At 39.2% G+C, this 24,552-nt stretch overlaps 1 protein-coding gene across 2 annotated transcripts in view; it reads right to left on the bottom strand.

Annotated features, from left to right (window-relative positions):
* Positions 1-23,877, bottom strand: part of NFKB1 (nuclear factor kappa B subunit 1) — a 124,432-nt gene extending 100,555 nt beyond the window's left edge. For both annotated transcript variants that reach the window (XM_081483089.1, XM_081483100.1), the window contains exon 1: positions 23,408-23,877. The gene's annotated coding sequence lies outside the window, so the exon portion shown is untranslated. The remainder of the gene's footprint in view (positions 1-23,407) is intronic.
* Positions 23,878-24,552: the final 675 nt, after the last annotated feature.

Raw genomic sequence — 24,552 nt, 5'->3', positions numbered from 1 at the left:
TCAGGGGGCCGGGTCAGTGCTTTTTACAGCACGAGGGGAGGACAGGCGCAGTGTGCAGTGCTCTGTCCTCTAGAGCTCTCCGCTGTTTCAGGCCACTTCCTCTCACCATCAGAGCAGTATAGAAACATTGATATTAAATGTGCAATCAAAAGGCATGAACATAAGAGTCTTTATTATCAAGGCTAGAGTCTCAGATTTACTTAACACAGCCAGATGTCAATACATCAAAGGCCCTAGCAATCTTCTATTACCCAAAGGCCCTGACAAAAATGAAGAGCCACATGACCAGACTAAAAAAGTGTTTAAAATCACATATCATTTTGGATTTCCTTAAGAAGTACTCATCATTATTTTAAACATGTGTAGGTTAACTTTAGTTAACTGTAACTAAATTTACTTAGATCATATTTTAGACATATTCCTTGAAAAAATTAGAAGATTTAAAAACACAGAGTTGAAAGTAAGTATTAATTTGAGGCTAATTTTTCTCTTTTTTCTCCACGAAGTCTATAAAGCATTCAAGGGCACTTGAGATGCGGGCTGCCCTAAAGCTGTGTGCAGTCCACCAGAATCTGTCCTCACCTTTCCCACAGTAATAGACTTGTAGCTGGAAACACGTTCAGTCAGAGTACACCCCATATACATGTGGAGTTAGGGACGATCATTTGAAGAAATCATTGCCAGTGGCATGTCAGAACTATTTACCGTGTGCCATTTCCAGGTCTGGGCTTAAAGCTCTTGACATCCTTCCCCAGTGTTGTGTTTTTTCTCTTTCCCACTGGATAGAATCTAGATATGGAGAAGATCTGGCTTCTACCACCTACATAATGATGAATGGCAGCTGAATGACAGTGATGTGAGAAAGAAATCAGCTCCCCTGTTGCTTAACCCAGTGTGCTGTTGGGTCTCTTTGTTAAAATGGTTTAGCCCTCACTCTAATGAATATATCATTCAGCGATCCAAAATCCCCCAAAGAAGACTCCAATTTCCAATGAAATCCTCTCCTACTATAGCACTCTGTGACTGGGCAGGGGTGGGGGAGGCATTGGAGGGTTCCTTGTGGGATGCAGAACAAGCCCAACTTCAACAAAGGGGAAAGAGCAGCTCTGAGTCCTACACAGCAAGAACTCCTACAGATTTGCAGGAAAAATATTTGTTGAAAACAAGAAACTGACTAACAAATTACAAATAGCTGTAGTTGATTAAGACCAGCTAAAAGGAAAATCGACCTGATACAGTGAAGAATTAAGTCATTTGAAATTCAAGAGTTTTGCCACTGCTGGGTGTGTGTCTTTGGATCTATAACTAATCTACAGTGTCCTATGTTTCGGTATCTGCAATATGAGAGATTTTGATGGGGGATGGACCTTTGAAAGAAATAGAATTCTGCTCAGAATATGTTAGTTAGCTAATAAATGCTTATTCAAAGAACAAATCACCTACATCAGAACTCTTTCTGTAAGTGTGGATTTTTAATATGGACTTCCATATATATCCAAATTAAAGATTCATTAGCATGATTTTCAGTTACATAAAGAATACTAGGGACTTTCCTGGTGGTCCAGCAGTTAAGATTTCATGATCCATTGTAGGAGCCCAAGTTCAATCCCTCATCAGGGAACTAAATCCCACATACCACAACTAAAAGATCCTTCATGTCACAACTAAAGATGCTGCAACCAAGACCCAGAGCAACCAAGTGTATGAAAGTCGCTCAGTCGTGTCAGACTCTTTGCAACCCCAGGGACTACACAGTCCATGGAATTCTTCAGGCCAGAATACTGGAGTGGGTAGCCATTCCCTTCTCCAGGGGATCTTCCCAACCCAGGGATCGTACCCAGGTCTCTCGCATTGCAAGCAGATTCTTTACCAGCTGAGCCACAGGGGAAGCCCAGTGCAACCAAGAGTTTCAATAAATAAATATTAGAAAGAAGTAAATAAATAGAAAAAAAAATGATAGCAAATAGTCTTACACTGAAACACAGGGTTAACACCGGTTACAACATTCCATGTGAAAAAATTCTTATTCTCAGAAGACCACAGAAGCCTTAGCTTCCAAGAAAAATATTAAGACCAATTTTTTTTTGCCTTTAATGTGGGCTCATCACCTGAATCCTCTAATCTTAGCCCAGTCTTCAAAAGCAAAAGGAGATTGCTGGTTTGTTAAACTGACAAAACCTGTTCAGAATCTTGATTACACTGATTTTTCATATATATTTAAACCTGTGGATTGGTTTCTAACCTTTGATTTAATGTAAAGTGGGCCTGACCCTAATTCTAAAAATGCAACTAAATCTACTTCATTAGAACTGATGCAGTGTTATTATCATGATCACCACTGTAGTGAAAATCTCAAAGATCTCTAAATCAAATCACTGGAAAAAACACCCAATTACATAGAGTCCTCCCTCCAATATCCTTCCTATGATTTACGTGTGAACCTGAACCAAAAGATCATAGTTTTAAAAGCCCAAAAGCAGCCCAAGAGATATGGATGATGGTTAAAATCTGAACTTGGCCTTTGTAAGACAGTTCCCTGTGAAGAGCTGAGGTAACAGTACCCTGGGAGTGATGTCAATGTTAATTCATGATTTAAAAATAAAATGTCAAATGAAACCAAGAATTATTTGGAAAGGATGAATCACTGAGTAATATTTGCATTAATTGTAAGAGCAGGTTTTATTTCAAAATTCTGAAATACCAACAAAGCCTTTGGAACTGAAGGATTAGGAAAGACCAGGGAAAGTCCCTACTTCCTTCCTGCTCCCCCAGCCCTTCCTCTCACTTTCCCTTTGCACACAGTTCTGTGCTTTTGAGGACGGACCCTGAAACAGAAAGGGAGACACTGAACTGACTGTGAGAAGATGGGCCTAAACTCTGCATCTCTCTCCCTCAACAAGTGAGCTTTCAGGAACATTTTCACACAATGGAAAGGGAAATGGAAAATGTAGCTAGTTAGCAATAAATAAAATATCTCCCCCAGTGAAATGCTTGTATTTCTCACATGAGAGGCTAATGTTATAATTGGCTAAGTTCTGAATATGTGGTGAGTTCTGCATGAAAGGCCTAATGGATTATTTTCTGCACATCTCTGACAGTTCTACCACTGATATCAGAGGCTAGCACAAGGAGTTCTTAGTGAGGGCTGCAAAACCAAGGTTACAGGGTTGGATCATTAAGGGTAGAGTTGGTGGCACTCCCTTCCTTGTAACCAGGGGAATTTTCCAGGATCAGATATATTCACACTCCTTGACCAGAGCCCACTGTAAGAAAATATACTCTGTTTGATTTAATTAAAAATTAATGACAATTTTTCACATCCATTAAAATGACTTCACAATCTGCAGTTTGAAAAACAGAATCTTAGATGCCATTCAGAAGATGTGGTTGGGAATCAGAGATAGAAAGTAACTCCACTTTCAAATTTATTTTCAGTCATAATAGACACCATTGAGGTGTAATTTTAGTACCTCATCTTGGATGAAATTACAAAAAGAGTGACTTTTCATCATCTCTCTGTTGGATGATTAATTAATAAAAAGAAAGAATACACTAGAGCCTCTTTTCATGGAGGGATTTTTTTGGAGGAAACATGCTGCAAGATATACGCACTACATATGTGAAACATTATACATGTACTACATATGTGAAATATTCAAATAAGAGTGTCTATTCAGGCCGCAAACCTGTTGCAGGTCAAGAAGCAACAGTTAGAACCTTACATGGAATAACTGCCTGGTTCAAAATTGGGAAAGGAGTATGAAAAGGTTGTATACTGTCACCCTGTTTATTTACCTTATATGCAGAGTACACCATGCAAAATGCAGGCTGGATGAAGCACAAGCTGTAACTAAGATTGGAGGAAGAAATAACAACCTCAGATATGCAGATAATACCACTCTAATGTCAGAAAGTGAGGAACTAAAGAGCCTCTTAATGAGGGTGAAATAGGACAGTGAAAAAGCTGGCTTCAAACTCAACATTAAAAAAACTAAGATCATGACATCCAGTCCCATCACTTCATGGCAAATAGAAGGGGAAAAAGTAGAAGCAGTGACAGATTTTCTTTTCTTGGGCTCAAAAATAACTGTGGATGGTGACTGCAGCCATGGAATTAGAAGATGCTTGCTTCTTGGAAGAAAAGCTATGACAAACCTAGACAGTGTATGAAAAAACAAAGATATCACTTTGTCAACAAAGGTCCATATGGTTAAAGCTATGGTTTTTCCAGTAGTCATGTATGGATGTGAGAGTTGGACCATAAGAAAGGCTGAGCGCCAAAGAATTAATTGATGCTTTCTAATTGTGGTGCTGGAGAAGACTCTTGAGCATTCCTTGGACTGTAAGGAGATCAAACTAGTCCATCCTAAAGGAAATCAACCCTGAATATTCATTGGAAGGACTGATGCTGAAGCTCCAATACTTTGGCCAGCTGATACAAAGAGCCAGCTCACTGAAAAAGACCCTGATGCAGGGAAAAACTGAAGGCAAAAGGAGAAGAGGGCAGGAGAGGATGAGATGGTTAGACAGCATCACCCACTGGGGGCTGCAGTCCATAGAGTCGCAAAGAGTCCAACATGATTTAGTGACTGAACAACATTCACTCTGCAATTCCACTTCTAGAAATGTGTACTAAAGAATTATATGAGCAAGTGTGAAAAAAAATTACAAGACTATGAAGTGAAGTGAAAGTGAAAGTCACTCAATCATGCCTGAGTCTTTGCGACCCCATGGACTGTACAGCCCATGGAATTCTCCAGGCCAGAATACTGGAGTGGGTTGCCATCCCCTTCTCCAGGGGATATTCCCAACTTAGGGATTGAACTCAGGTCTCCTGCATTGCAGGCAGGTTTTTTACCATCTGAGCTGCAGCAAAAAACTGTAAACAATTTATATGTCCTTTGATAGGAGATTGTTAATTATAATTATGTTACATTCATCCAGTTACATGTTACATAATTGCTAAAATGATAATTCAGACCCATATATAGTAATGTAGAGATTTTTACTCAAGTATAAATTTCTGTTTTAATTTTCTAACTTAATTATGTAATTGGAAATACATATTTTAATAGCAAAAAGAGGAAAATAAAACCCCGTCCTGAATTTAAAGTTTAACTCTGACATCTTTAACAATTAATGATTTCACTGAGTAAAACATAAAACATGAATGAATAAAAAACTTCTAAGTACTACTGGACTCTTCTTCATAATAAATAGAAAAAAAATAACTTTAAAGGAGCTATTTATTTATATCTTCTGATCATATATTGATAGCAAAGATGAAAGTTAGTGGTGAGTTTACTTTTCTCAGACTATCTGATTTTTTTTGAGTTTTTGAAAAAGAATGAATATTTGTGACCTACCACAGTTAGATTTGTATAAACTCATTTTCTGTTTTTTCCACTCCTCCATTTCATTTTCAGCTCCCTACTGTTTGAGTCAGGTGCAATGGGACCAATTAACATGTAGAATAGCTACCTAGTAAGTACAAATAAAATTAAAAGACGCTTGCTCCTTGGAAGAAAAGCTATGACAAACTTAGACAGCATATTAAAAAGCAGAGACATTACTTTGTCAGCAAAGGTCCACCTAGTCAAAGCTATGGTTTTTCCAGTAGTTATGTATGGATGTGAGGGTTGGACCATAAAGAAAGCTGAGCTGAAGAATTGATGCTTCTGAACTGTGGTGTTGGAGAAGACTTGAGAGTCCCTTGGACTGCAAGGAGATCCAACCAGTCAATCCTACAGGAAATCAGTCCTGAATATTCATTGGAAGGACTTATGCTGAAGCTGAAGCTCAATACTTTGGCCACCTGATATGAAGAACTGACTCATTGGAAAAGACCCTGATGCTGGGAAAGACTGAAGGCGGGAGGAGAAGGGGACAACAGAGGATAAGATGGTTGGATGGCATCACCGACTCAATGGACATGAGTTTGAGTAAGCTCCAGGAGCTGGTGATGGACAGGGAAGCCTGGCGTGCTGTAGTTCATGGGTTGCAGAGTCAGGCATGACTGAGCGACTGAACTGAACTGACAATTTCAGAAAATACAAACTCATTTTCTATGTTTTTCCACTCTTCCATTTCATTTTCAGCTCCCTACTGTTTGAGTTAGATGCAATGTGACCAATTAACATGAGGAATAGCTACCTAGTAAGTACAAATGCATTGTGCTTGGAGCTGGTGTAAGATAAGGTCCTTGTTCACAACGGAATGCCAATCTGACACAATATTCAACTATTACTGCATGCAAAGCTTACTAGTACAGTTAGTGACACATAGCAAATGCTAGCCATTTTATGTAGCACAGTAAACAATATGTTTATAAAAAATGATGGGAATAACAGGCAGTAAGAGTTTTAGGCACTCTGAGATGAAACAAGTGTTTTCATTTCTTTCCCATCTTACATTTATGGCTATACTGCCACATTCCCTCCCCATCCTTATCACTGCTGAAAAAAATGTTTGCATTTTGCCGGCAGGGACATTTGGCAATAGCTGTACACATTTTCATCTGTCACAGCTGGCAGGTGGTCCTATTGGTATCTAGTGAGTAGATATTAGAAATGCTGCTGAACATCCTCTAATGCACAGGACAGCCCTTCACAATAAAGAAATATCCAACCCCAAACGTCAACAGTGCCAAGGATGAGAAACCCAGATGCATGGCATTGTGTCATGACAGTGCGCTGCTCCACATGAAGAAAGAACTAAACTTTACTGAGTACCTTCCATGAGTAAGGAATGAGAGCTAGTGGTTCACATATTTCACGTAACTCTCAAAATAATTCTGGGAAATACTATCCCAGAGGAGAATACTGAGGTTTGTAGAGAGGAAGGCATCCCCTTAGATGGACAGAGTAATGCCAGCTAATCTGACTCCACTATGAGTCAATCACTTTCTAAGAGGCAGAAGTGATTTTCCACCTGGACTCACAACTTTAATACAGCATCTTAGCTCCAGGTCTCCTAAATGTTCAGGTTGGAGGCAGTCTACCCTTAGTATAGCCTGAAAACTGGAACAGGATTGTGACAATACTTCCGAGACAATTAAAAGTGAAGGTAAAAATACTAGACAATGTTAATGCAAATGGTAGTTGCCTTTTGCTTTGTTTTGCTTTAAACATCTCCTTTGATCAAGTTCAAAGGCTAGAAGGAGAATAAAGAGATTCTACCTGAAACAGGCCCATAGAAAACACCATTCTCACTAATGGTACGATGAAAGTATAAAATTAAGGTATATTGAAATGCTCCTTGAATGCTTCCTCCCTACATTAATTTAGTCATTCATTAAAAAAACATTTAGGCCTACTATGCGTCAGTTGCCAAAAACACCAAAGTACATAAGAGTGAAGCGGTGCTTGTACTCACAGAGCTGACAGTTGTGGCAGATGGAAAGCAATGACCAAAAATTCTTTACAACTCCATCTGACAAAAGGAAAAATCTATTTCTCCATCCTTTGAATCTTGGTAGGCCTATTACTTACTCTGACTAACAGAGTAGACAGAAGTGTGAGCTGTAAATGCAGACTTCAAGGCCTTGCAACAACCTTTCTGCTCTCTTTAAACACAGCTGCCCTCTGAGTAAGCCTGGGCCCTCCCACTGGAGGACAAGAGACCACACATGGAGCAGTGAGGGGACATACACCCTGAGGACCCCTAGACCACACAGCTCCAGCCAAGCATCCAAAAGGCTTCAGAGATCCGCAGATGACCTGGACAGCCTCACTAGTTGAGAGAAATAACAAATGCTTGTATCTTAGCTTTGTGGTAATTTTTTTTTTTTTTTTAATGCAGCAAAGGCTAACTAATGCAACAGTTTAGAAAGTCGGAAGGCAAGCAAAAGCAATGCAACATAAGTGTCATGGGAAATGGAGGGCATGTGGGGCATAGGTTAGGTATATTATCTTGGTAATTTGGTAGTTACACTTTGTTAAGGTCTTATTTAGACCACCCCCTTTGTACTCATTTTACTTGTTGGCTTATTCAGTTTCCAAGTGAACAAAAGAAACAAGGACAATAGGCAAAACCAGCACAGTATAAACAGAAATAAAATTAGTACTGTTCAAACCTTCAAAATATAAGTATTAATAAACTGCTGCTAGCTTTAAGCAGATGCGATTATGTGCCAAGTCGCTTCAGTCCTGTCTGACTCTATGTGACCCTATGGACCATAGCCCACCAGGCTCCTCTGTCCATGGAATTCTCCAGGCAAGAATACTGGAGTGGGTTGCCATACCCTCCTCCAGGGGATCTTCCCGAAATAGGGACTGAACCCATTATAAAACAAATGAATAATGTTTTTAATCCTTTTAACTCTCTACTTCCTTGTTATTTAGTTGCTAAGTCGTGTCTGACTCTATTGCAACCCCATGGACTGTAGCCCACCAGGCTCCTCTGTGCATGGGATTTTCAGGCAAGAATGAATACTGGAGTGGGTTCCCCTTTCCTTCTCCAGGGGATTTTTCTGACCCAAGGATCAAACCCACGTCTCCTGCATTGGCAGGTGGGTTCTTTACTGCTCAGCCACTAGGGAAGCCCAACTCTCTACTACCTAACACCAAATTTATCATTCCTATGGTAATGAGCCCCATTGCTTGACTTTCCAGTTTTTGCCAATGTGTCATTCTCTCATGTACTCAGGGGCAAAGATCAGTCAACTTTTTCTCCTTTTCCCTCTGCCTATCTCACACATATCCAGTCAATAATCAATTTCTGTTGATTTTTTCTCTGTATTATTTCCTGTATCTGCCCCTCCTTTCCACACGCCTTTCACTGTTACATTCCAGTTAAACTTTCACCACCTCACCTCTGAATGACAATGATAGCCTCCACTGTTCTCCTTTATGGTGGTGTTTTTTCTTCATTAAGCATCTTTCACATTATTGCCTTATTTCCTAAAAGACAAAGTCGAAAGTACTCAGCCATTCACCACATCACACTATAAGCATCACCTTAACAGACACTTAATGCTTAAGAGATAATGCTTACTGTATAATATGCTGAGTGGCTGAGGGCTTTCACTATATCCTAACCAAAACCTTCTATAATAGGCAGACTGATCATTCAAAAATGCCTTTCTGGATATGTACACCTATAGTTAATTCATGTTGATGTATGACAGAAATCAAAGCAATTTTGTAAAGCAAGCATCAATCAATTAAAAATAAGTAAATATTTTTTAAAAATGCTTTGCTGGGTGTCCCTGGGGGCTCAGTGGTAAAGAATCACCTTCCAATGCTGGCGACATGGGTTCGATTCCTAGTCAGGAAGATACCACATGCCTTGGCGTAACCAAGCCCATGTGCCACAACTATTGAGCCTGTGCTCTAGAGCCCAGGAGCCACAACTCAACTACTGAAGTCCACGTGCCCTAGAGCCCCTGTGCCACAACAAGAGAAGCCACTGCAATGAGAAGCCCATGCACGGCATTGAAGAGTCACCCCCCGCTCACTGCAACTGGAGAAAAGCCCACATAGCAACAAAGACCTAGCACAGCCAAAAAATTCCAAAAAAATTTTTAAATGTCTTGATCATTTTTATCTTGTATTATTCACTCACAGTATGCCCTGCATCCTAAAATATCACCTTTCCTACTTAAATATTATCCACTTCCCAAGCTTTTACTGAAATACAACCTTTGCCAAGAAACCTGTATTTCCCCTGTAACCTATAGCTCTCCAGTGCACATGTAAGAGCTATAATACTTCTGTGTATTGGTCACTTCACACTTGACAACATACTATTCTACTCTTTATCTTTTTTTTTTTTTAATAGATACCTGACTTCCCTGGTGGCTCAGTGGTAAAAGAATCCACCTGTCAATGCAGGAGATGCAGGTTTGATCCCTGGGTTGAAAAGATCCCCTGGAGGAGGAAATGGCAACCCTTTCCAGTATTTTTGCCTGGGAAATCCCATGGACAGAGGAGCCTGGCAGGCTATAGTCCAAGAGGTTGCACGAGTCGAACATGCCTTAGTGACTAAACAACAACAGCAAAAATAGATAAGAGTTTTGCTTCTTTGTATTAGCAAATTAGTAAATAAATATTTTTTTAAATTAATTTTGCATTAATCGTAATAAACAGTGCAATTTCAGATTTGTCCAAATGTGAACCTTTGGTTTCAGTCATGACAGAGAAACAATTACTAAACTTTCCCCCGTTGTCATAATCAAATGTAAAAGCTACACAAAATGCCTAAAGCAATAATTTAAGTCACTGGACAAGAGACAGTATAAGACAATACACCGTAAGAGAATGGAAAACACTTGAGGTGTGCTCCAAATTCATATTTTGACTGAGGGTGTGTTCCAAACTACGACACAAGGAAACAGAGCCCAAATAGAGAGCAGCAACCTCACCGGGGAGAGTTTCAGAAAGGAGAGGGACACACGGAGAAAGAGGCTCACAAATCTGCAGAGGAGTCACTTCTGGGCATTGGCCAAATACTAAACTGTGCTAGTGTAGGACAAGATTCTGCAAAGTCTACTAGAAAACAGCTGCTGGAGATCCAAATCCAGACAAGGAGGAGCAAGAATAAGCTGAACTGAGATTCCAGAAGTTCCTGGAACTTCTGAGAGACTCTGAAGCTCTAATCATCTAGGGTCAAGAGATATCATTTAACAATCTTAACATTCAGCTGTGACCTCATAAGACCATGCAATGAGAGTAAGGGACATATCCTAGAATAAGGGCTACTCTAAACTCATCTTAATAAAACCCAGTGATCCATGAGCAAATTATTGCCTGTTACAGCTCAACAACCTTTAAATGAAAACAAAGATCCATACTCTCTACAATATGGTGTTCGCAATATAAAATAAAAAAATGACAAAATATGCAAAGAAGTAGGAAAATATGACTCAGAAGAAAAAATGACACAAATGATGAAATTAGCAGCCAATGCCTTTAAAACTGCCAATAGCAGTATGTTCAAGAATGTAAAGGGAAACATGGATACAGCGGATAAACAGGAGACCTCCGCATAGAAATTAAAACTATTAAAACAGAAAAACGATCAATAAAATCCTAGACTGAAATGAAACTTTACTAAGTGGAATTAGAATATTGAGCAATGTAGAAGAAAGAATCAATAAACTTGAATAATGGTCAATAAAAAACTAGTCAAAGTGAAGCACAGAGGAAAAAAGCAGAAAAAAACACTTTCAGTGACTTATGAGACATGAAGTGGTCTTATATATGTGTAATTCAGAGTCCCAGAATGAGAAAAAAGAGAGAAAAAATATTTGAATAATGGTGGAGAGTTTTGCAAAGTTGATTAAAAAAAAAAAAGATTCCACAATTTAAGAATCTCAAAAATCCCCATGTTGGATAAACACAAATAAAAACCATGGTCAGTCATATTACAGCCAAACTGTTAACAACTAATGATACAAAAAAATCCTGAAAGTATACAGGGACAAGAGGGAACAATGGTAAGTATGATAGCTGACTTCTCATCAGAAACAATGATGAAAGTGCTGAAAGGAAAAAACCAAATCAGTGAAAAATTCTGTATTCAGCAAAAATATCCTTTAAAAATAAAAAGTGAAATTGACATTTTTCAAATAAACAAGAGCTGAGAAAATCTGTCATCAGCAGGTCTGCTAAAAGATATGTTAAAGAAAGTTCTTCATGCTGAAGGGAAATGGTACCAGATAGAAACCTGGACCTACATGAAAGAATATAAAACACCAGAGGTGCACAATAGGTGGGTAAGGATAAGACTTTTTTCTTGTTTGTTATTCAAAAGATGGTAGGAAAGGAGGAAAAAGAGAATAAAGAACAGATGGCACAAATGGATAACAATTACCGAGACAGTAGGCTTAAGCCCAACCATATCAAAAATTACATTAAATAGAAATAGACTAGAGTCAACCATACAAAAACAGAGATTGACTTCTGGAGACAAAAGCAAGACTCAGGCATAAGAATTACAGCAGCACAATTTACAACAGCTAGGACATGGAAGCAACTTAGATGTCCACCAGCAGATGAATGAATAAAGAAGTTGTAGTGTATATACTGGAGAAGGAAATGGCAACCCACTCCAGTATTCTTGCCTGGAGAATCCTAGGGACGGCGGAGCCTGGTGGGCTGCCGTCTACGGGGTCGCACAGAGTCGGACACGACTGAAGTGACTTAGCAGTGTATATACACACACATCACAATGGAATATTACTCAGCCATAAAAAGGAATGCATTTGAGTCAGTTCTAGTGAGGTGGATGAACCTAGAGCCTGTTATACACAGTGAAGTAAGTCAGAAAGAGAAAAACAAATTTTGTATAGTAACACACATATATGGAGTCTAGAAAAATGGTACTGATGAACCTAGGTGCAGGACAGAAGTAGAGATACAGACATAGACAACAGACTTTGAGACAGTGGGGGAAGGGGATGGTGGGATGACTTGAGAGTGGCACTAACATATATACACTACCATGTGTAAAACAGAGAGCTAATGGGAAGCTGCTATATAGGCAGAGGGAGCTCAACCCGGTGCTCTATGACAACCTGGAGGGGTGCAATGGAGTGAGGGGTGGGGGGAGGTTCAGGAGGGAGGAGACATATGTGTACTTGTGGCTGATTCATGTTGTTGTATGGCAAAAGCCAACACAATATTGTAAAGCGATTATCCTCCAATTTAAAAAAATTAAAAAGAATTACACTTCAATATTAAAGACTGAGTTTAAAAGTACAAAGATGGAAAGTTATGCCAGTTATACCATGGAAATACTAAATTCAAGAAAGCAGGTTGTATTAAAATATCATATACAGTAGATTTCAAGAGATGAATGACTACCAGGGACAAAGAGGAACATTTCATAAAATGAAGAGTCAGATCATCATTGAGAAATAATATTGTAATGTATATGTACATATTCACAGAGCTTCAAGATACATGAAGTAAAAAGTGTCAGAACTGAAAGAAGAAGTGGAAATATCTACAATTATAGTTAAGATTTTTAACATTCTTCTCTCCATAATTGATAAAAGCAAATCAAGAGAACATCAGTAATTTTCATAGAAAATTTAGGAACACCACCTTGAGCTGAATTAACCTCAGTGCATACAGAGTATAGAACATTCAACAGATGACTGCAGAATACACACTCAAGTGCACATGGAACATTCACCAAGAGAGACTATGTTGGATCATAAAACAAATCTCAATAAATTTCAAAGAAGCACACAAAACATAGTATCCAAACACAATGAACTTAAGTTAAAAACTAAGAACAGAAAGATATCTAGAAAATCCTCAAACATATATGATTAAGTCAAGATGTTAAATTGGAGGTGTGCCTCTCAGAATCAATAAGCATAGTAAATACAACCTCATTCCCCTGTATAAAAGCAGCATCTAAATTCTCACTGTTGTATCTTGTCCACTGCAATCATGCGGGACAAGGATTTTCTTAGAGAAATGATTAGAACGAATTCCAATGCTTTCTATAAGAAACAAATCTTTGCCTATGGTGTTTTCTTAATCATAAATGACTGAAATTTATAGGATCAAAAATGTTTTGGACATTTTTGAATATCATAAAATATTAAATGTCAGGTATATCAAATGGCTGGAGGAGGGCATGGCAACCCACTCCAGTATTCTTGCCTGGAGAATCCCCATGACACAGGAGCCTGGTGGGCTACAGTCCATGGGGTCGCAAAAGTGTCAGACACGACTGAGTGACTAAGCACATATCATATGGTAGATTCCATTCTAAGTAACATTTCTTTTTGTTTGCACTGTAGCAGGATAAAATCTGGTGAAAATAAATTTGGGTAGCTAGAGAAGTTCTCTAAAAATTATTGTAAATTATCTAAAACCTTACATGTTATAACTGAAGTCACTCATGGAATGTTGCTGCCTTCCATTTCCACATTAAAACCAACTGAATATACTTACGCAAAGTTTAAAGTCTTTCATACAGGTGGCATCAAAAAGGGATTTGACTTACTGGACTTTGTTCTGCACTTTTTGCTTCCACATTTCTATTTTTACAGATTTCCTCCTCCCTGAAATCAGAGTATGATAGGGGTGGAGGATGCATGAAGAGACAGAGCACAGAGGCTTCTTAGGACAGTGGAATATATACTCTTGTGTGATACCATGATGATGGACACTTGTAATTATACACCTGTCCAAACCCACAGAATGCACACCACCAAGAATGAACCATAATGTAAACTTTGGACTTTGGGTGATTATGATATGTTAATGTTGGTTCATCAATTGCAACAAATACACTGCTGTGGTAGGAAACACTGATTATGGGGGAAGCTACGCATGTGTGGGACAGGCAGTATTCGGTAAATCCCCGTTTTTCCCCTCAATTTTGCTGTAAACCTTAAACTGCTCTAAAAAACTAAAATCATAGTAAAAATAGAATATGATCAAATTTTAATTTCATGTATGGCCTTTGTCTTGAGTACTATTATGGAGTATTTACACTTTCAAACTGAGGACGAGGAGACTTCATGGATTATGAATTAGAGATTAATGTTGGTTTTTTATTTTTTTGGGCCATGTTGCATGACATGCGGGATCTTAGTTCCACAACTAGGGAGATAAGGGATCAAACCCGTGCCCCCCTGCAGTGGAAGCATGGAGCCCTAACCACTGGACCTCCAGGGAATTCCTAAGACATTAAAAATATTCTTTTGATCAAATATAGAGAAACTGATCACATTCTCTTAAATCTGATAACTCTAGTTTGGATTTTCATTTTTTACTAATTCTCCAATATCAATAAAAATATGTCCTTTATGTTTTAAGAGAAAAGGATTCATCATGTGAACCAGCAATACTTGCTTCTTTGCATATGGTGACAACTGTCCTAGAGGGAGAAAACAGTTTGCTCAAAGAAAAAAATCATAACCACCTTCCAAATACATACACATAATGATTTGCAGGCACCAAAATCAGGCCTTATACAGGGGACTGTTCACTTCTAGAGTCTTGATATGAAGGCCCTTTCACAATGACCACTCCTGTAGACAAACCCTTCAATATATGCAGATGTCAGTGTATAAAGTGAGCAGGGGGGAAAAAGGTTAACCATCTCTCTTCTATGTCTGAAAAGATCTGATGCAAATATTTCTTTTTCTCAGGTCTCTTTGTCAGTGATCTTGAATACATGGCAATAAATAAAATATTTACTCAAACTCATAAATGACAAATTAGTCTGAAAATGTGATTTGCTTTATGTTTCTATTTATATATTTTGTTTAGTGAGGAAAATCTGAAATGAATTGCCTTTAGGGCTTTTAACCATAGGAGAACTCAACTTTTGTGAATCTCACTGTTAGCACCTGGAAGTAATGAAATCATTCAGTCAGCTCTCAATTGTGTGTGGATGAATGAGTCATGGAATCAACATATATGTAATCCAACAGTCCTTAACGAAACCTTTTAAATGAGAGTGAAGGGTAGGAATCTTGACTAAGAAGGAGCAGAAAGGGGGCTTTTGGTGTGCTGGTAATGTTCTATTTAACATTAAGCGTGTTCACTTTGAGATAATTCATTAAAGCCATACCTTTATGATTTGGGCAGTTTCTTAGTTATGTGATTTTCCCATTTTTAAAAAGCTATTTTAAAAAGGAAAAATTTTAAATGAAAACATTACATGATCAAATAAGTTCCATGAAATCATGTATTTGTCTTGTTCAACATTACTTTCCCAGTGTACTTGGCACATAGGAAGGACTCAACATATATTCAAAAGAATTAATGGTTAAAAAGAAATTCTACAACACACAAGTGGAAGAGCTTATATAAAAAGCAAAGGTTCTTTTTCAGAGTGATTAACTTTTCAATGCTCTTAACTTCCTCTTTTTGGTTTTCCTGGGTGTTCTTTTCATATCTCCAAACACTATGCTTATATCTTTTTTTCTTGGTTGATCAAGCTCAGACATTGTGTTCTTGCTATGAAAGATGAGGACTCAGCTCATACCACTACCACTTACCTATCTTCTTCCTCCAAATATAGCTATAATTATTGAGACCTTGAACCAATTCAGAATCAAAAGAATGAATTTTACATTCAATTTCTGTATCATGTTTGCCTTCAATTTCTTTGGTGATATGAACATTGAGTAAAGAATAATTAACAACAAAAAGATGCAACTCCAGAACACCTGAATGTCAGGAAGAAGCTGCACTGGTACCATAAATGATAACTCAGAATACAAACGTAGAGAGAGCTCTTCATATTATCCTCATATGAAAATCAAGAATTGTCTTTGTACCTTCTCACGTGCATCCTCCTTAAGTTGGCGTATCTCAATAAGGTAAGAAAATCTGAAATCTTCCAACAGTACTATTACAAGAAAAAAATAATTTTAGAGGGAGATGCTTAGTCTAACCTTTTTTTTTTTCTTTTGAAGAGAGAAAATGAGGCCCAGAGAAATTAATTTGCCCCGAGTCACACAGCTTGTCAACAGCAGTCTACAAATATTTTGTCTAGTTATTTACTTATTCATTCAGCAAACTTACTGGGTGCTGTGCAAATAAAAAGCAAGATGAAATCCCTGCTGTCAAGATATCTTCTGTCTAGAAAGTATACGAAGTCAAGAGTCCATGGACTGGGAGCACAAAAGTCTTTATGGGGAGGTCAGGGAGAATGGATAGAGAAGGGACACAGAAATGGTGATGGGTACATGATGCCTGAAGGCTGCACAGTGAGTACAATGGCTAGGAAGGAAAGGGCACTCCTCACCCAGTGCCTGCATATACAGAGGCATCCAAAGTGAGAAAACATGGTGGACAGAAACTGAAAAGTGATATGGATGACTTGAGAAACAGAGGATGGATGAGGAGCAGGGTTTTGAGGTGAGGGGTGCAGGAATCAGCTTGTGAAGACAATGGAGATTCATTTCAGAAATACAAAGATTGTGATATGATCAGACTCGCCCGTTGGAAATCTGACTTTTATGCTGAAATGAAGGATGGACTAGAAGCAGGAGATTATGCATCAGGAGACAACGCAAAAATGAAAGCTAAAGATTCATTGAGGAAGGGATGAATTCTGGAGATGAGAGAAGGCTGAATTGATAGAATTTGGTGATGTACTGGAAGAGATAAGTGAGTGTTCATGAAGAATGGGTTCCTAGATTTCTGGCATGGGGAACGTACTGAGTGGGCCATAGTGGGCCAACAACTGTATTCCCTAACGTGCTAGGAAAAGTAATTTGGTGGGTGGGAATGATGATAAATTTGATATTGGCATACTGATGGGGACATCCATGTAATGATACTTAAATGCCTCAGCAATAAAATTATTTTCTGTGGCCTTCCTTGAATGAATGGACTCCTTCAGTTTAACACATACTTAGTAAGTATAGCACAACTGCCACTTGCTCCCCAAGCCACCCCCATTATGAATCTATTTCAACTTGGACTAATTCCTACTTGATCATTATGGTAGACTTTCTAAGAGAAATTGGAAACTTTCCCTGCCCATCATAAAAAAAAACTTCAAGGTAAATGACTGATAAGCCAATGTTTTAAAACAGTCAGGAAATATTAAAATGTTCTAAGCTGTGCTTGTTACATTTAGTTAAATGTCTAAAATGGGAAACTGGGTAAACACATGGAGAAATCATAAAGGCGTTATAGCAAATGAATGGTATGTATAGCACAGGAGCAAGGAAGTACAATTAACTGTTGTCAAAAACCATGCTTTTGATTTTAACGTCCCACACGTGGTGAGGTCTGCTTAACACAACTGACTTCAGAATGTGGGAGAAATGACCATTGATTTCAATTAATCAAAAGGAGGATAAGCCACAGTGAAATATCTACAAAAAAGTTCTATTCAAGGACAACCTTTCCCTCCTCCTTTTCATTCTGACCTTCCTCTCCTCATCCATAATATATAAAATTTATCCTTTTCTCTGGAATTCTGATTCACTTTCTAGATTATTTTTATTTTTCACATTTAAGTAAAAAATAAAGTTCAAGATCTAATTTCATAGAGGATTCTCCCCAAAACTTTATCTATGTTTTCATTATCCTTTGTTTTGGCCAAATTTGTCAACATTAAATTTAACTTTTATTCTTTAACTTCATGTTTTTTCCTCTCTACTTTAAATGTCCTCTATATGAACAGCCTATCATCCTCCTTCCATCCTTCCATATTGTCTTTAACTTTATAAGTCACACAGGTGCTTATATTATATCAAGAGCATCACACCAGATGCTGTACATTTTTAGGGATTCTTTTCTTCTGACCTCAGGACCACACCTAGCCCCCATTCAAAAGAAAAATACATTGTTTATAAGTCTTAATGATCAAACACCAATAAATGGTTAACTTAGAAAATAAATCTACACCTAAGTTAAGAACTAGCAGACAAAGTTCTTAAAACATCAGTAAAACATGAGTCAGGGATTAAGGTTAAAACACTAAAAAAAAAAGTCATTTTCTCCATTACTAAAATTCTTGTCTTGGAAGACATATTTTCCAAGACAATTAAGCAATTTATTTTCACTGTTCAAATGAACTGCAGGCTTGAACCTAGAACCAATGAACAGACTAGGGAATCTGTCATCACTTTTAATTTTTATTCTTTCAAGCTTAATATCATTAGAATTGATTTCTGGAGATAAAAATGAAGGATACATTTGCCCTGACACTGAAATATAGTTTGATGTGTTTAGTGAAACTACACAATAAATAGTAATAATGAAAATGATAATTTTGTAAAATAATTATTTTGACAAAGTTCATTTCAGCTATCAATTATTTCCTTAATGTTAATTAAACTCTCACTATAGATGTATGCTTAACTTTATATGGGTTTTGGTTTTTTTTTAGTTCAAGTTGGCAAAAAAAGAAAAATCTCATGTACAAGCACTAATGTAATGAATCTCATGTATCAAAAGGCTTAAATCTAAGAAAAACCCAAAGCTTTATTTTCCAGTAGGAAGTTTCTGAATTGTCCATATAATTTTTGACTCCTACAGTGAAGACTGTGACAACATTATAGCTCTGTGTTTTGTTTATGCCCAGAAGTTATGAACAAAAAAAACCAATTCTGACTGATGGAGCTTTTGTAAAATTCTTTATGTCTTATTCTTTAAAAAGGAGAGGAAAATAACTATCTGAGAAAATCAAAATTCCATAGTTCCAACTAAAAAGAAATTATGTCCAATCTATACTGGCAAATATCTGACACTTTGCACTTATCGGTACATAGAAAGCACTCAACAACTATTTGTTGAATGAAAGAATCCCATAAGTTTTGGTCTGTTTTCTTTGCTTTAAAAAAAGGCAGCCATTTTCTGCAAAGAACAAAAATTATACTATTTTATCTTGCATTCTGGGAAGAAGTAAAAAACTAGTTCTTGCTTCCTAAATACCATATTCATATTCAAAGAGCATCTGAAATTCACTAGAACAATAATTTATTAAAAAGTACCCCGTATGGGTCAGAATAAAAGCTGGTTGTAAGATTTTTTGCCTAATTATGAGATGTAAATGAAAAGTAAAAAGCCTATTTGTAATGGGGAATTAAACCATCTGTTTCATTATTCTAATGTCAAATAGGCAAGAAATTAATGCAGCTGAAACTTGTACTACTGATAATTAAATCGATCAGTTACTGTAAAAAATACAATAATAAAAAATTGATTTATTTTTAAAATTTAAAATACAATGTTAAAAATTTTAAATACAATGATGTTTTTAGGATTAATATTCTAAATGTAACAAATATTTTCATCCATGATCTACAATCTTGAAGAGTTTATACTCTTTAACAAATCATACTGTGTATCACTGTTGTGTAAAACTGCTTAGGTTTAATTTTAGTCAAGCAATAAGATTTCACTTCACAACTTATTTTCTAAGCTATTAGTTGATATTCAAGAGTAGGTCTACCAACTTCACCTGAAAATATGAAAGCATATTAATTTGCATTCAGGAGCCCTCTCTAAAACAACAGACACCAAAGGTATAAAACAATGTCATCACTGTGTAAAGAATGTTACTTTTTTTCATCTAACAGAGAGGCACTGGATACTAATTAATGAAATATTGTCAAGATAAGTGTCTTGGTAACATTATCTTAACTACTAACTCCAGTAGATTATCTGGTTGCAAATATTAATCTTTTTTGATTTAAAAGGAAAAAACAAAAATCATGCTCAAGGAACTAAACTGACTTGCTAAACTATGTCGCAAGTCCCAGCTTTCCTCTCTGAACATGAATGAATGCCTCTATCTTTAAAACTTGCAGTCTCCTAAGCAGTGACAGGGTCAACTAGGTATGTTTCTGATGACTTATTTGTTCATCTCTAAGAACACTCTAGGGGAATTTAGTATTTATGGGAGATACAAGACAGCAAACAAGAAGTCATTCCCAGAACGCAGGGTAAACTGCTTCAGTGTGGTTTTCTGGTCACCAAGAAGCAGCGTCAATTAACTCTGATCAGACACAAATGTAGATATAGTGGCAGCACATTTAGAAGTGTCCCCCAGCCTGAAAATTCTGTTCTTTCCCTTCCTCCTTCTCTTCTTAAAACATAAATCATGTCACCTTTATATGATTTATAGTATAAACAGAAAACCAATCAGCCAAACAAAACCTCCCTACTAAAAGAGAGATAAAAATTTTGCATAGCCATTGATTCTTAAGTATCCACTCCTGTTAATGTGGTTTCTAGTTAATATGTAGACTAGAAGAGTATAACCTGAATATTCCCTCTTGCTGGTTAAACTACTCTGCATTTCCACATACACTTTCTACAGCAGTCATTTCTATGCTCAGAACAGCACTTCTACTAATAAGTTCTGAAAATGGTATTTTGACTACTTTATAAAAAATCTATACAGAAACTCAGATATCATTTTTTAAATGTATTGTTTCAAAATATCAACTACTGTTCTTACTTCTCCCAAGTTCAAACTAATTGAAGGTTATGAAGTAACCACTTCCCCCAGAAGCCAGAACTTTCACCCCTTCTGAACAGGGGAATACCTCTCATAAATTAGGTAAAAATAAGGGTTTGCTGATTGAATGATAGTCCAAGATTCCTGTAGCTGCCAATTCCTTATCGAGGCCTTCCATCTACCACAATGAGCAATCCCTGAAAGCTAAGTTAAGGTAGTAACTTTCTTCATTAGTTATCTGGAAGTCTGAAAGTATAGCAAAAACAAGCTCCATAGATACCAGTTTCTCAACTAGTGTCAATTTGTTCCAAGGAACATAACAAGAGAAATATGAGGACTGTGATCACTAAATCTAAAATTCTGCCTATTTCAGACCAATTGAGCTTTTATTAAGGGCAACTCAGTCATTACAGATGATCATGTTTAAGAGGTAGAAGAAGGAAGTGCAAAGATCAAAGGAGTGCTTACAAAGGGGAACAACTATTTTTGTACGCACACTCCAGTATTTACTAACGAGTTTGAAAAACAGGGGCGTTTATTCAGCCCATGTAAATGCCAGCTGCAGGACATAAGATAAAATTGAAAGTTTGAAACAAAGATAACAGATATTCAAATGCCAACAACCCCTAATTGGATTATAGCATTTTCCTGAAAAAGTCTTTCAAAGTTAGAAGTGGTTTTCTGTTCACAGCAAGCAGTATTTCACTGCCAGCATTAAATCTACACATAATGAGTCTTTCTTTGTGTTCACATTTGCCCAGTAGGCTGTGACTTAGGAAGACATTTTATCTAAATAAGCTCCAGAGGGCTTTGAGGAGTTGCAGGTATATCAACACAGATAAATAAATTCAGGAGATCTCTGCTTTATATGTTCTTCTCACTTTAGCAATTTAATTACATGATAAATCAATCTCTATTTCCTATCTTCTGAAGTTCACAAGCTCAAAAAAATACCTTGCTTTAAGTTATTTACATGATTTCTTTAGCGCATCAAACAGTAAAAGGATTCATCTCTAGAAAGCACACTGTTAAAATCAGGAAAACAACATGCTTCAGCTGAGGGGTTTATTTTAATCAGATCCCCCTTTAAAAGTTCTAGCAAACACAAATGCAATTTAAACTACTCAGTAATATTCATTTGAGGTATTTTCTCAGAAAAATAAGCACTGAATACCTCAATCCTAAGCTTCAGTGTTTACCAAAGATCACTAATTTGTAGAAGAGCCATTTCTATGCCAGAGTTATTAAATGTTTTAGTAATACCATAGTCATTTTCGCAGATTACGGGCTTTATAACAAAATCCTTAAGTTAAATGTAGTTATTTAGTTAGCTGCAATGCTGAAAAACCCTACTTAACAAAGTCCATGAAAAGATCTTAATTCTTGATAATCAACACGGTCAACAAATCAACCATCCTACAAACAACTCTCGTAATTTACTTCGGTAAATTAATGAGAAATTTTACCTAGCATTGATTCCTATACAATACTCCCGATAATTTCATTACTGTTGAACCTATAGATTAAAAGAACACAATCTGAACATTTACTCGATTGGTTAAACTACTCTGCATTTCCAGATACACAGTCTACCGCAGTCATCTGTATGCTTAGAACAGCAAGTCCACCTACAAGTTCTGAAGATGAGAAAGATAATATTTTGACTTCTTTATCAAAAATTTATACGACAACTCAGCTATTTTTAAAACTTATTATTTTAAAATGTCATAATAGCTTTGTTTATATTATTTTTGTTTTAGAAGTCATGCACAACACATGTTCCAAGTGTTTTACATAATCAGACTCTCAAAAGTGTCCTAAGTGGGTATTTCGCTCTCAAATGCCAGTCCCTGTAGGATCAGTACCAGGCCCTCCTTATTTTTTGAAAGGTACACACAGGTCTTATAGTAGGTGAATAGATTCTGTCCTGGTTGGGGGTGGGGTGGGGTGTGAGAGAGTGTGAGTGAACTGGGGGCTTCTTTCGGAAGTAGGAGTTCAGGAATAAGGCTGTCCGATTAATCTGGGGGAGCCGAGGAGGGCTTTCCCAGCTGAAAGGACTGACATGCACTTCTCCTTTCATTTCATGAAACGCCCTTAGGTGAAATCTGGTTCGGCACTGCACCAACCACCTTCCCCTCTCTCCTCCGCGCCCAAGCGCACCTCAATCCTCAAGCCACCCCCGGCAGGGAGTGGGAGTGGGTATAAAAAAGTTTCCCCGAGTTCCCCTCCGCTTCCCGTTCCCGCCCGGCGGAGGGGCAGAGGAGAAGGAACCGCCCGGGCGAGCAGCCGCGGCCCTCCGGCCGACCGGCCCGTGCTCAGTCCGGATGTGCCTGGCCCCCAGCTCGCCGAGCCCTTGTGCCTCTCCACCACTGTCAACCTTCCCCTAAGGTCTAGCCGAACGGTTAGCGCAGGAATGAGGAAGTCCGAGCGGGGCTGGAGGGGTGCGGGGCGGGCGGGTGGCGGGAGTCGGGCCGGCGCGGCCCCCACTTGCCCGAGTTTGGCTTACCCTGCTGGCAGGTCCGCGCTCGGCCTCCCTGCGCCTGTGGCTCCCGCTCCGGGGCGGCGCGGGCCTGGGGGCCGGGGAAGGGAGAGGCAGGGGCCGGCCGGAGCGGGTCCGGGTGCGGGGTGGGTCGGCTTGGGTCCGGGCCGGCAGGCAGGCGCGCGGTCTCGCCGGGCCAGTCAGCGCCGCGCCATGTCCTCAGCGCGGGAGGAGGGAACGCCGGGCGCGGGGTTGCGGGGCGCGGCGTCGCCGCCTTCCCGGCCGCGGCGGCTCCGGCCTGGGCTGCGCTGGGCTCTCGGGGCCGGGCCGGAGGCTGGGCGCAGGCCGAGGGCGGCGGCGGCGGCGAGAGGCCCGACCGACGGGAAGGGCAGGGGAAGCTGTCAGCGCGTCGCCGGGCCGCTCCGGTGGCGAAACCTCCTCTTCCTGCCCCGGCTCGCTGGTGCACTTCTCTCTCTTTCTCTCTCGCTCACTCTCTCACTTCCTGGCTGGAAATTCCCACTGACGTCGAGAGAGAAGACAGACAGACGGACACACGCGCGCAAGGCGCGGGGGCGGGAGGTGGGGTCGCCGCCGGGGGTGGGGAAAGCCCGCACTCCTGTAGGGCCGTGAGCCCCCGGCCCGGCCCCGCCTGCCGGCTCGGCGACCGCCCCCCTGAGCCGCTGCGGGGCGCAAGCGAGGGGCGCGCGCTCGACGGGCGGGACGCCGGGGTCCCCCGCCGGCGCTCCCGGAGCCCCGAGGGCAGTAGCGGACGGGGATGCCCCCTGCAAGCGCCTGCGGGGCCGAGTCTTCCCGAGAAGCGGGAGGCGCAGAGCCGGCGGCCGTGCGGCTGTCCGGAGTCGAGCGGTCCAGAGCCCCTAAGGACAGGCCCGAGCATCTGGAGGGGATGATGGGTCGGCATGGGGCCAAGCATGCTGTGTATAAAAATAAATCTCATCGGTATAGTCCATTTAAGTGCTCTCAGTTACTCTCAAATCTCTTCACAGATTAAACTGGAATGTCTATAGCATAACTGATTTCTGTCCAGGAAAGTCTGAACACCTACTGGTTTTGGGTGAGGTCTCAAATCTCCTGGTTTTGACAGTTATTCAGAACTTCCAATTACAGGGCATAGTCAGGCCTTTATGATAATTACTGTGGGTGGAATTATAGTG

This window comes from Giraffa tippelskirchi, chromosome 1 (genome assembly GCF_054371585.1).
Source record: "Giraffa tippelskirchi isolate mGirTip1 chromosome 1, T2T-mGirTip1v1.2.pri, whole genome shotgun sequence".
NCBI lineage: Eukaryota > Metazoa > Chordata > Mammalia > Artiodactyla > Giraffidae > Giraffa > Giraffa tippelskirchi.
The sequence above is the reverse complement of the archived record's forward strand: the minus strand, read 5'-3'. Positions and strand labels throughout refer to the sequence as shown.